The 12,503-nt window shown below is 37.9% G+C and overlaps 1 protein-coding gene across 1 annotated transcript in view; it reads left to right on the forward strand.

The window, feature by feature from the left end:
* LOC143723235 (nucleoside hydrolase) overlaps window positions 1–12,503 on the forward strand; it is a 337,001-nt gene that overhangs the window by 277,120 nt on the left and 47,378 nt on the right. The window lies entirely within an intron of this gene.

A 12,503-nucleotide genomic window follows, 5' to 3' on the forward strand; every position in this document is an offset into this window, starting at 1 on the left:
TCTCATCGCTGTCTTCTACTGTGTATGAGGGACCAATTACAGGAAAAAAACTAAATTCTATAGGAATAGACAATGTTCCTGTGGTTTGTAATTTGACACCAACTTTACCAGTTACCTCTAATGATGTACCATCATTATTCAAAATGCATGAGTTTGCAATAATTCCCGATTCTCCATTCTGCTTGTTAGGAAGAGATTTAATGCACAAGATGGGTGTTAAATTGGAATTTGACTCTGACTCTTTGCAACTCATGTTTCCAGCAGCCTTTTCTCTTACGACCGACACAGGAAGTGCTCCCTTCGAGGATGTGTCTGCAACTGAGCTCGGACAGGAAGTTGCTGGGGTAAACCCGAAACTGTGGGCGGCGCATAAGGATGACGTAGGCCTACTCGACATTCAACCTTATGTGGCTAATTTGACAACGAATAGGCCTGTGTTTCAAAAACAATACCCGCTTTCAAAGGAAAAAGAGGAGGGAATTCGACTTCTCATTGATCAGTTTCTGGCTCAAGGCATTCTGGTCCCCACTCATTCACCTTACAACACACCAATTAATCCAATCAGGAAAGCAAATGGTTCTTGGCGCTTAACGCAAGATTTGAGAAAAATTAATGAATTGATAAAACCACTTGCTCCCATTGTGCCAGATGTACAGACTATTATTAATTCTATTCCTTTGGAACATACATTTTTTTTCTGTTATTGATTTATGCTCCGCCTTTTTCAGCATTCCTGTTGACCAACGAACACAGCCACTTTTTGCTTTCTGTTTTCAGAATTGCCAGTATACGTGGCGCATTTGCCCCAGAGCTTCAAGGATTCTCCGGCCGTTTTCTCCGCTGTAGTGCACGCAACGCTGAAGGATGTCAGACTCCCTCCTGACACCTGTCTGCTCCAATACGCTGATGACATTCTCGTCACTGGTGCTTCTGCGGACCTGTGTGCTGCTGCCACTACTATTGTCTGCAACGTTTTAGCAGAGGCTGGTTTCAAGGCATCTAAAGAGAAACTTCAGTGGGTGAAGAGGAAAGTCACTTACCTCGGCCATGAACTGTCACAAGGCCAAGTTCGCCTGTCGGCGGACAGAGTCAAAGCTATCGCTTCGTTCAAGCACCCATCAACACGAAAGCAAATGCAAAGCTTTCTGGGACTGGTCAATTACTGTCGATCATGGGTGCCGAACTGTTCCGTGTATGACAAAATCCTGCGAGATGCTACGCTGGATGACAAAGAGGACATTACATGGACAAGTGAAATGGACCAAGCGTTCAGACATTTAAAGTCCTCCCTGTTAAGGCCTCCTGCCCTCGGCCTTCCGTCCTATACCGACGATTTTCACCTGTACGTGCACGAAGGTGGGGGCACGGCCGCGGGAATCCTGGCCCAAGAGCATGGGGGTACCTTTCGTCCAGTAGCTTATTTGTCTAAAACTCTTGATCCAGTGGCTCGGGGACTCCCGGCCTGTCTACGTGCAGTGGCTGCTGCAGCGATCATGGTACAGGATGCTGAAAGGGTTGTTTTATCACATCCACTCACAGTTCACACATCACACCAAGTGGGAACAATTATGCGAAATATTTCTACTCAACACATGTCTGCTCAACGCCGTTCTGGCTATGAGGCTATATTATTAGCAACTGATAATTTAACATTGAAAGTAACTTCTGTTATTCATGGCCCTACTGTACATCTGCACAGGTTGTTGACGGATGGTGAATTTGAGAGCGATGACCACGACTGCTTGACCAGACTCCAAACTTCGACTGCCTGCAGGCCAGATGTGTCTACATCTGTCCTGGAGGAGGGAGATAATTGGTATATAGACGGATCCTGTTTCAAGCCAAATGACAATTTATACTTGTGTGGATATGCTATTGTTGAATTACCTGATCGTGTAATTGAGGCATATTCGTTGCCATATAAATCAGCGCAAGTAGCAGAATTAATTGCTCTAACGAGAGCTTGTAAATTGGCAAAAGGTCAGTGCATCAATATATACACTGACTCCAAATATGCGTACGGCGTTGTCCATGATTTTGCTAAATTGTGGGAAGAAAGAAATTTCAAAACCTCAGACGGAAAACCAATTTCCCATCATAACATCGTGGCCGAGCTCATCAGTGCAGCACAGCAACCATCGAAACTTGCTGTTATTAAAGTACCTGGTCATAAAACAGGTGACTCAGATGAGGCTAAGGGAAACAGGTTTGCAGATGAAGTCGCGAAATGGGCTGCTAAAGAAGTAATACTTAGTCCATATGTAAATGAACAGAGCACCGAGGTGCCGATGATGAATTCGTCGCTAATTAATGATTTGGACATTAAAGTACTACAAGCTAACCCTACGCAAGCCGACCTAATTCATTGGGCCGCGAACGAAGTAAAACCAGATCAAGCTGGTATTTTAAGAGACAAGCAGGGTAGAATCGCTCTACCAGCATCCACCGTTGTAATGCTGTGCAGGCATTATCACGGGGTATCACACGTGTCAAAAGAAAAAGTGATCCAAAATTTGAATCAATCATACTGCATAGCAAATGTTCGAAAGAATACTTTGTTGATATTGGATGCTTGCTTGGTGTGTGCACAAACAAACAGACACAAGGCAACTCGCCATGACGCTTTACCGCATCCTGAGCTTCCTTTTCAATATTTACAGATCGATTTTACACATATGCCTCCATGTGGAAATAACAAATATTTGCTCGTGATTGTTGATCGATTTTCGAAGTGGCCAGAAGCTTTTCCGTGTGGTAAAGAAAACGCGCAGACGGTAGTAAAGGTTCTTGCAAAAGAAATTATACCGCGTTTCGGTATTCCAACCGTTATAGCAAGTGATAATGGAACTCCGTTTGCTTCAAAAGTCACACAATTATTAGCCAAAGAACTTAATATTAATTGGCACTTCCATATTCCCTATTCTCCGCAATCCTCAGGGAATGTGGAACGGACCAATAAGACGATAAAAGAACGTCTGAATAAGGCGTGTCTAGATACAGGCAGAAATTGGGTTGATTTGCTGCCTACCGTATTGACGGAAATGAGAATGTCTCCATCGGCAACCACAAAAATGTCTCCATTTGAAATTCTAATGGGTAGACCTTTCCCGACCCCTTGGGTCAGAGGTCGCGCTGGCAATCTCTCCACAGGTGACACGGAGGTGATCATTGCAGATTACGTGGATTCCCTAGTTAGAACGTTGAATGGCATAAATGGTGATGTCTCTCTCTCTCTCCCTCTTCCTTCAGAAAAGCCAACGCACCCGTTTGTTCCAGGACAGCAGGTGCTCATAAAGTGTTTGAAGCCCACGAAACTCGGTGAGCCGAACTACTTAGGACCATCCACTGTTATCGCTGTGACGAGGACAGGTGTTCTGACTGATCTCCAGCCCCAGTGGATCCATGCTAGCCGAGTGAAAGCAGCTCCATCCCAGGGGAACGCATAAGCCTATGCGGAAGCAGTGATCGAAAGGAGAACGAGGAAGAGAAGCAGACGAGTAACGAGATTGCTGATTGAGATTAGCAATAATTATAACTGAATCCATTAAGATTCATCATGCTATGAATACATTTGTATCCTCCCAATATGCTTTGATGAACAGAACTGTTAAGTATTAGTGATTTTGAAGGAAATGTTTGATTGAAGAATATCTCATGTATTATTGTACTAGAATGAGTATGCTGAAGAGTATGTGATACGATAATTCTATTATAATCATCTTATCAAAGTGGCCATTGTTAGAAATATCTTTCTCCTTCAGCATACAAAACAATAGTCTATGTATGATTTTTATACTAGGCAGCAAAACTGCCACGTCTGTACATTTTTCCTTTTGTGTTTAAGCTAAACATCTGGTATCCATTAAGAGAGGACTACTCAGCCCCTCCTTTCTCAATGTTCGTTCCTTTCTATACATTGTGTGTTTGAAAAGCTCCTAGGATCCAAAGGATCCTGTGGAAATCTAACAGGATACTGCCCATATTAAGAAGCTGTTATATAACGTCTATATGATATCTATGATGTAATGTTTGATTTTATTGGTTAGACTTGTATTCTTTTGTTTAAGACTTTCACTATATAAACCCTAGACAAAGGATATTGGGTTGAGCTTCTACTCCAACCAGCGCTGGTTTATTGTATTATCTGTTCATAATAAAGAACCAAGATTTTGGGGCACTTTTCGTTTGGACCATTTCATTTCCATTTCTAACAAGTATTCAGCATGTAAACTGTTTAGAATAGAACCTGAGGTAATCGTGGTAAGTTAAGAACCAGTTCGAATTCGCCACTTATTATTTTAAACTAACTTTCACGTTTTAATGCACTGATAAATACTATTTCATTTGGTAATTTTTGCAATAACGTTTCACTAAAGAATTATTTTAAATTCGACTCTTTATCTTCACACAACACGTTACAGTGGCCTAATATTTGAATTTCACGTTTCAGACTGAGCTCAAAGTGAAAATTTTCCATGTGGCCTTCGAAGCCTGGCTAGACTTTCTCACGCATTTCCAGACTACTGGACGGAGTCGACAAGACTGCAAACGTCTCATTTAAAGTAAGTATACTGTATGGAGTTGATTTCTATGTGATATTATTAACAAATACATTCACAAAAATCAATGAATTTGATCGAAATTGCAAATGTATTTTGCTATCCACAAACATGCATTTCAACTTGTGTCTGCAATGAATTTAATCAAATTCAAAGTACCACAAATTGTGGTACATTAACACAAAAGATAATAATTGTATTCACAAACATGTCTTTATTTGTACAAATCTCTGCACATTCACAGACACAATTTGAAATGCTTTTGTTAATGGATTGCAAAATAAAAATTTGATCAAGTTCATGGATTTGTGTGCATATTTAAAGGTGCAATATGTAAAAAAATTAATAAAAAAAAGTAAATAATGATTACATATGCGTTTGCATGGACAGACAAATCTGGCTACACGTGGATGTCCAAAAATTGTATTTTGTAAAAAAAAAAAAAAATTACATCACACGGACCGTTGCAGAACATAGACAGGCGATGTATACTTTGGTATCTAATTAGGGGTTTCGAGGTTACACGCATACAATTTTGCTCTAGCAGTGGCCTTGTGTTTGCATTTCAGATTTCGGCACTCATCAGCACATGCAATGCAAAATTTGCAAATTTTCTCACTCCGCTCAAGATGTCCTTCTGAAACACATTAGACTACGACATGTAGGAGGAACAAATTGGCCCTGTTTTTAAGACATTTGTGTCTGCACCTTCAAAAACCCAAGTTCACTTAAATCACATCTTTCCAAAATACACAACACAAGCAGAAAAACTCTAGAAAATTCCACATTTCTGTGTGATTTGTGTGATTTTAACGAGATCTGCACTGAAACTCAGTTATTCTCTCACCTTGGAAAACATCTAAGGAATAAAGAAACTCTTCTGTGCCCCTTTCAGAGAGGTGGATTCAAAACAAACAATCTCTCAACCTTTAGCAGTCATAGAACAAGAAAACATAAAAATCACACCATCACAGATTTCAGATTAGTACGTAAGGAATCAGAAAAAGACTTGGATGACACAGAGCCAGAGGTGAACAGTGATCTTGAAGAAGGACCTTCATCACATGACCAAGAAAAATCTATAGAACAGAACACAGAAAGTGTTGATGCTGAGACGCTTGAACATAAACTTGCGCATCTTTTTCTTTCTATGCAAACTGTATTGCATATTTCTAAAAGTGCAATACAAAAAATAGTGGAGCAGTTCCATGACATCTTATATTTTTCTAAGTTCCTTGCTGTTGATAAAGTAAGAGAAATACTTGCTAATCATAACATATCAGATTGTCAGGTTGTCCAAGACATTACAGATGCAATATTTCAAACAAATCCTCTTCTTGTAACTACATCTGCGCGAGGCAAATTATCTACAGATTACAGAAGAAATTTATATTTTAAAGAGCAATTTGCAGTGATTGAACCTACTGAATATTTGTATGACAAGTCCAAAAAAAATTCTTATGTTTATGTTTCTATCACAAAGCAGCTAGAATGTTTACTTGGCCATAAAGAGTTTTTGGACAAGGTTGTATTTAATCAGGAGTCTTTGCCTGGCCATTACAACTCTTTTCAAGATGGAAGATACTACAAAGAGAACAAACTGTTAGGTGAAGAGGAGATTAGTATTTCTTTAGGGTTATACATTGATGACTTTGAAGTGTGCAACCCTCTCGGCACCTCAAGAAAGATACATAAAATTACTGCTGTATATTGGGTTGTTCTGAATTTGCCATCAAAAAGTCGCTCCACTCTCAATTTAATTAATCTAGCAGCTCTGGGAAAGAGTGATGATGTGCGGTTGTTTGGTTATGAAAAGTTCCTCGACCCATTAATAAAGGATGTAAAGTCCCTGGAACAGGTGGGGATATTTGCTCCAGCTCTACAGCAGTACATAAAGGGTACTGTGTTGTGCGTTTGTGCAGACAATCTTGGTGCCCATGGCCTTGCAGGATTCCAAGAAAGCTTCATTGTTGAGAAATTTTGCAGATTTCTGCTTAATATCTCAAAAACAAATTGCCAACACTGAGCCTGGAAATTTTTTGTTAAGAACTCCAGAACAACACAATTCTCTGGTGGAGGACCTTCAAAGAGGTGACCAGCCCCAAAGTTTGAATGGTGTGAAAAAGGAGTGTGTTCTCAGTAAGCACTTATCCTACTTCCATCCAATCACAGGATTTCCTGCGGATGTTTTACATGACTTTTTTGAAGGGATTATTCCTGTTGAACTATCACTGTGTCTAAAGGACTTGATTTCAAAAGGATTTATATCGCTAGATGAACTGAACAGTCGTATCAAGTCATTCCCTTACAAATATGCAGACCGTGTAAATAAACCACAGAAAATTCCCAAATCTAGTTTTGCCAAGGGAACAATTGGTGGCAATGGGCACGAAAACTGGACACTCTTGCGATTGCTACCTCTCATTATCGGAAGCAGTATCCCTGAAAATGACCCGGCATGGGAGATTTTGATGGACCTTAAACAGATTGTGGAATTGGTTGTATCTACAAAGTTTTCAGAAGAGACATTATGCTATTTGGAGGCTAAAATAGCAGATCATCGGAAGTTACTCACAGAGACCTATCCAAATTTCAAAATACGACCAAAACACCACTTTGTCGATCATTACCCACACCTAATCCGCTGCTTTGGGCCATTAGTGGAATTATGGACCATCAGATTTGAAGCTAAGCACAGTTTTTTCAAGAAAGTGGTGCACGATACACACAATTTCAAGAATGTGCTTCTCACTCTGGCAACAAAGCATCAGCAAATGTCTGCATATTATTTAGAAGGACATTCTCTCTTCAAGCCACAGTTATATGTTGAGAACATTAAAGTGGTTGAGACCAGTTCTTTAGATACAACACTGAGGGCAGCAGTGACACAAAAATATCCTCATAAGAAAACGGTTTCTTTATGCTCTGATGTACGTCTGCAAGGTGTCCGATATGTTAGGGACATGATCATTTCTGCTGGCCAGTGCAGTGGTTTGCCTGAATTCTTTAGGATTGTTAGTATTATGATTGATGAAAACAATGTATCATTTATCTCTAAAAAACTTTCATCCTGGTATTTGGAACATTACAGATCCTTTGAACTTACTGAAAGCAGTTACGCACCAATAAATCTTCTGGAGCCTGAGTCTTTGAATGATCCCAACCCACTGCAAGCATATAAAGTAGGAGGAAAGCTATGGGATGATTATAGTATCAAAATGATTAACACGTGCAAGCACACTTATCAATGAACTTGATACATGTTGCAGAAGTGTTTTATCCATGCCTTTCAACTTGCGTGTGCAAAATTCAAAATTGAATGAATGTGAAGCAATTTGTACAAATAGAGACATTTTTGTGAATACAAATGTTTTCCTTTGTATTAGTGTATCATAATTTGCACATGCAACACAGAAGACGTGCATGTGTGGATCAGGTGACGCGCGTGCATTCATTCACTCGTTTCTGAGTCGATCCTATTTGATTCATTTGGATTTTGAGACTTTCATTTCGCGGGTTTCGCCTTGCACGATCCACACACAGCTGTCTGAGAAAAGCTGCTACCACTAGATGGCAGTATTCTGCTAAAACAGACAACGGCAGCATAATCAAGCGTTCTTCCGCATTTAAGACGCTTAATGGGAGTGATATTGAAGCACCAAATTTAGTACACAATAATATAGGCCTACCCTATTAATAAAGCATACTTTATAGAGGCAAACATTACGTCAGATTATGAACAACACCCATAGAAAACCATTATAAAACGCTTAACGTGCAATCGCGCGTTGCATGTTCAGTAAGGTGTATTGGCTACTGAGTAATATAAGTGCTGAAAACCTATTGTAATTGCTATTTGAAAAAAAAAAAAAACTAAAATGCATCGTGCAGCCCAAACCGTAAGGCCTAGAGACTTGAAACCTGGCCAGGTGGTAGGGCCTCAGTTTGGGGAGAACCTATCAGAGTATGACCCCGATTGGCCCATAGGTGGCGCTACAGCAACCAAAAGTACTAAATTGCTCATAAATCCTAGACCGTTTGACTTGGAATCAAGCTTTGCTCGATTTGAGCAACAAAAAATTTGTTATGGCCAATTTTGTCCAAATCCTACTTTTGCGAACTAGTCCCTGGTTTTTTGCCTGATCGGAACCAGACCAGTCTAGGACAATTCTCTGGACCAATAATTATCGAAAAAAAGTTGAAATTTTGCAATTGGGTGGCTGTAACAGGGTCATTTAGAAAAAGGGGCGGGGCTAAATACACTTAAAAGCCTATAAATCATAAATAAAAACTCAGAACTTGAGTGAGCAACAAAAATTGATGAGCATATGTGTCATAACATGGTGAAGAAGCATGCAAAGTTTCATGGAGATCGGACCATAGGTGGCGCTATAACTGTCAAAAAGGTCTCATTCTTATTAGGTGTTCAAGCACTTTAGTGCTGAAAACCTATTGTACTTGCTATTTGCAAAAAAAAATTGCCCTAAAACGTATCGTGCAGCCCAAACGGCCTTAAAGGCCTTAACTGCTTGAACACCTTTAAATGCTGCTTGCAGCTTTAATTGTAATTGAAGACGATGCCCCCCCCAGCACTCTGCCCAGTGTCACAAAATTTGCTGTTGTGTTGGAGGAGGTGATTGTACTGAGAGATGCTCCAGACTTGCAGTCTGCACTTGCATACCTGTTTGGCCTTCTGTTTGCCTTAGACTTTGAGTATCCAAAGCAACTGAGATACACTTTCGAGGTTATTGAGAAGGTGTTTATGGATATGGGCACTCATTGCTCTGCCAGGGTACAGTCCCTCAAAACTAAGCTATTACTATGACTTTGCATTTGTGAGGTGTTTGTATCTTAAGAATTTAAGATGCAAGTAATCTTTTTTTCTTTTCTTTTTTGCAATGCACTTGCATTTTGTTTGACTTGTTTTTGTTTAAACTAAACTTGAGGTTGTGATAAACATTGTGCCACTGTTTCAGCACTTTAAGCACAAACGTTAACTTGCACTTATACATGTTATAAAGCTGCTCGTTTTGTGACATGTTCCGTGTTAACAATTTAAAATGTTAAATATTTAAAAGAGAGAACGTTTAAAGTATTTTGGAGCAGTTGAATGTGATAACACTTTGAATGTTAAAGTACTTTATATTAAGTGTTTTATTCGTCTGCCTACTCTTTTTATGACTTTTTTAACGATAAGGAGTATGGCTAAAGTGTTAAACATTGTTTGTGTTTTATGCTGGTTTAAAATAAAACCTGGACCAAAATAACAAGCCTGTAGTAAGCTTTATTTTTTAACCTTTAATGTTGATTGAAAACATATATTTTTTAGTCAACCGAACATACTTTATTAAGTCATGTGAAAATAACATTAAAAGTTGACAAGTTTTTTTAACTATAAAAACTCAATCGGCTGAACAAAAGATCTTAAATTGGGAGACATGTGACCTTACTCAATGAATTGAGTTAAGTGAACTACTTATTTTAAAAGTTGAGTAAACTCAAAAAAGCTTTGCAGCAAGTTGCCTTACAATTTTAAGTTATGTCAACTTTTCATTTTTTACAGTGTGGAAACAGCCTATTTGTTCAGAAATTTCTTTCTGTGTCTTACCCTCTTGCTTGAGCGTGTCAATGATGTCCTTCTGGACAGCAGTCAGGTCGGCAGTCTTACCCATGATTGCGGTTTTGAGTAATGAAACAGGCTGGGAGTTTTTAAAAGCCTCAGGAATCTTTCGCAGGTGTTTAGAGTTAATTAGTTGATTCAGAGGATTAGGTTAATAGCTCATTTAGAGAACCTTTTCATGATATGCTAATTTTTTGAGACAGGAATTTTGGGTTTTCATGAGCTATATGCCAAAATCATCAGTATTAAAACAATAAAAGACCTGAAATATTTCAGTTAGTGTGCAATGAATCTAAAATATATGAAAGTTTAATTTTTATCATTACAATATGGAAAATAATTAACTTTATCACAATATGCTAATTTTTTGAGAAGGACCTGTATATATATATTTGATTAATATGCTATGCCCTATAGTCCTCTGTATTGGGGAAAAAAGTCGAAATGAGATTACATGTGTAGGAAAAAACAACGAGATTTCTTTTCATTCATCAATCAATTTTAAGGTTTCAGGATTTTTTAACCAAACTTTGTATAAAGGCTTTGCATGCCTCAACTATGTTATAAAATATATATTGGAATGAATTGATATACCATTTTACTTTATGCAATAAGTGAGTAAAATTGCCATAATGTGTTCTTGGGGCAACATGTAATGACAAAATACACTCTAAGAAGAAAAGGTTCAAAAAGGAACCTTTTGATGTTCCTGGAAATTGCAACTGTGGGGGAACCTTAAGGTTCATTTTTGAACCTTTTTGAAAAGGTTCTAATTGGAACCTTCACTTAAAGGTGCATTAATGAACCACATGGGTTCCATTTTGAACCTTTTTAGACACGATTTTGGTATGTATGTATGTTTGGAATTATAACTATTATTATACATTACTACATCCCATTTCACAACACAGACACAACCTATTATTTTTCTTGAAATATTTATTTAATATAGGCATATACAAATTTGAACACAGGACAGAAAGTACAAATTAAGACTTATTAAAACTAATAGAATATTATATTCCATAAAAAACCTAACAGAATGCAACTAAATATTCACGATAAATATTATTAACCCATTTCATGTATTTACACACCCACACACTCATACAGTAGGCTATATTGAATTGGTCAATATTGGATATTTTAATCTCTGGGTGGTATATTTTATATTATTATTTATATATATATATATATATATATTCAGAATATTATGCGGAAAAAATATGGTTCCCAACAACCCATTCCATGTATTTACATCATTATTTACACCCACACACACATTCAGTCAAACAAAAAATTGGCCATTTTAATCACTGTGTGGTATTTTGGTTTCTGCGTTATGGCACATTAAAAACTTTTCAACAAATTTCAGGGTGTTTCTCATCTTTGCAGCATACTCAATGTTGAAGATGAAGTGTATTGCCATTATAACAACAAGAGCCAAGGTCAGATCATCCACTTCACAGACCTTCTCCCCTTCCATCACTATTTCTAAGAGAGACTCTTCAACCAAGGCACGTCCCTTTATGCACAGCACAGGATTGGGTGTACGGGGTTCCTGAACAAAGAAAGGATAATGCTATATAAGATATAATGATATGTATATAGCAGTTAAAATATAATTTATGATTATAATTTTTTCCAAACATTTTAAAAAAGTTTAAAAAAGAATTGGCCATTAAGAAATCTTTGACTTTGTGACATCATAACTGGTGAAATTTGTTTTGGTTGCAAGAATACAATTAGAAGTGGATCTCAGTGGGAAAATGTAATTATAAATTTAAATTATACATAAATTTATAGGTCACCATTAAAGGAAAAGTTCCCCCAAAATGCTCTCATCATTTACTCCCTCGATATTGCTGCTGCATCAAAATGACATCAAAACGCAGAAGAGTAATTTGTCACTGGCTCTTTGAGAGTTTCTAATGGGGTTTTAAAATGGGAGTTTTCAATTTATGAGTAAAATAAAGCCTGTGCTAAACATAACTTGATGATACTTTGACATTTTGTTTTACTTTGTTTTTGTCCGCACACTTAGATCTAATGATGTTCTGTTGTTCATCCCACGGAATAAATTATGATCATTTGGTGGAAGGGCATTTTGTACCGCTGCCCCCACTCTCTGGAATTATATTGCCTAACACTTCAATCGTTACATGATTTCAAAACCACCTTAAAACATATATTTTTTGGATCTTGTTTCTCTGATCCCTGACTTTATGATCTGATCCTTGTCATGTTTATCTTTTCAGTATAATTATGTTACCTATTCAGTTAATCTGTATTGTTTCTTTGTCTACTGTCATGTTTATTTGTAT

This window comes from Siphateles boraxobius, unplaced genomic scaffold (assembly GCF_051911475.1).
Source record: "Siphateles boraxobius isolate OS27281-9 unplaced genomic scaffold, OSU_SipBor_1 7, whole genome shotgun sequence".
Lineage (NCBI taxonomy): Eukaryota > Metazoa > Chordata > Actinopteri > Cypriniformes > Leuciscidae > Siphateles > Siphateles boraxobius.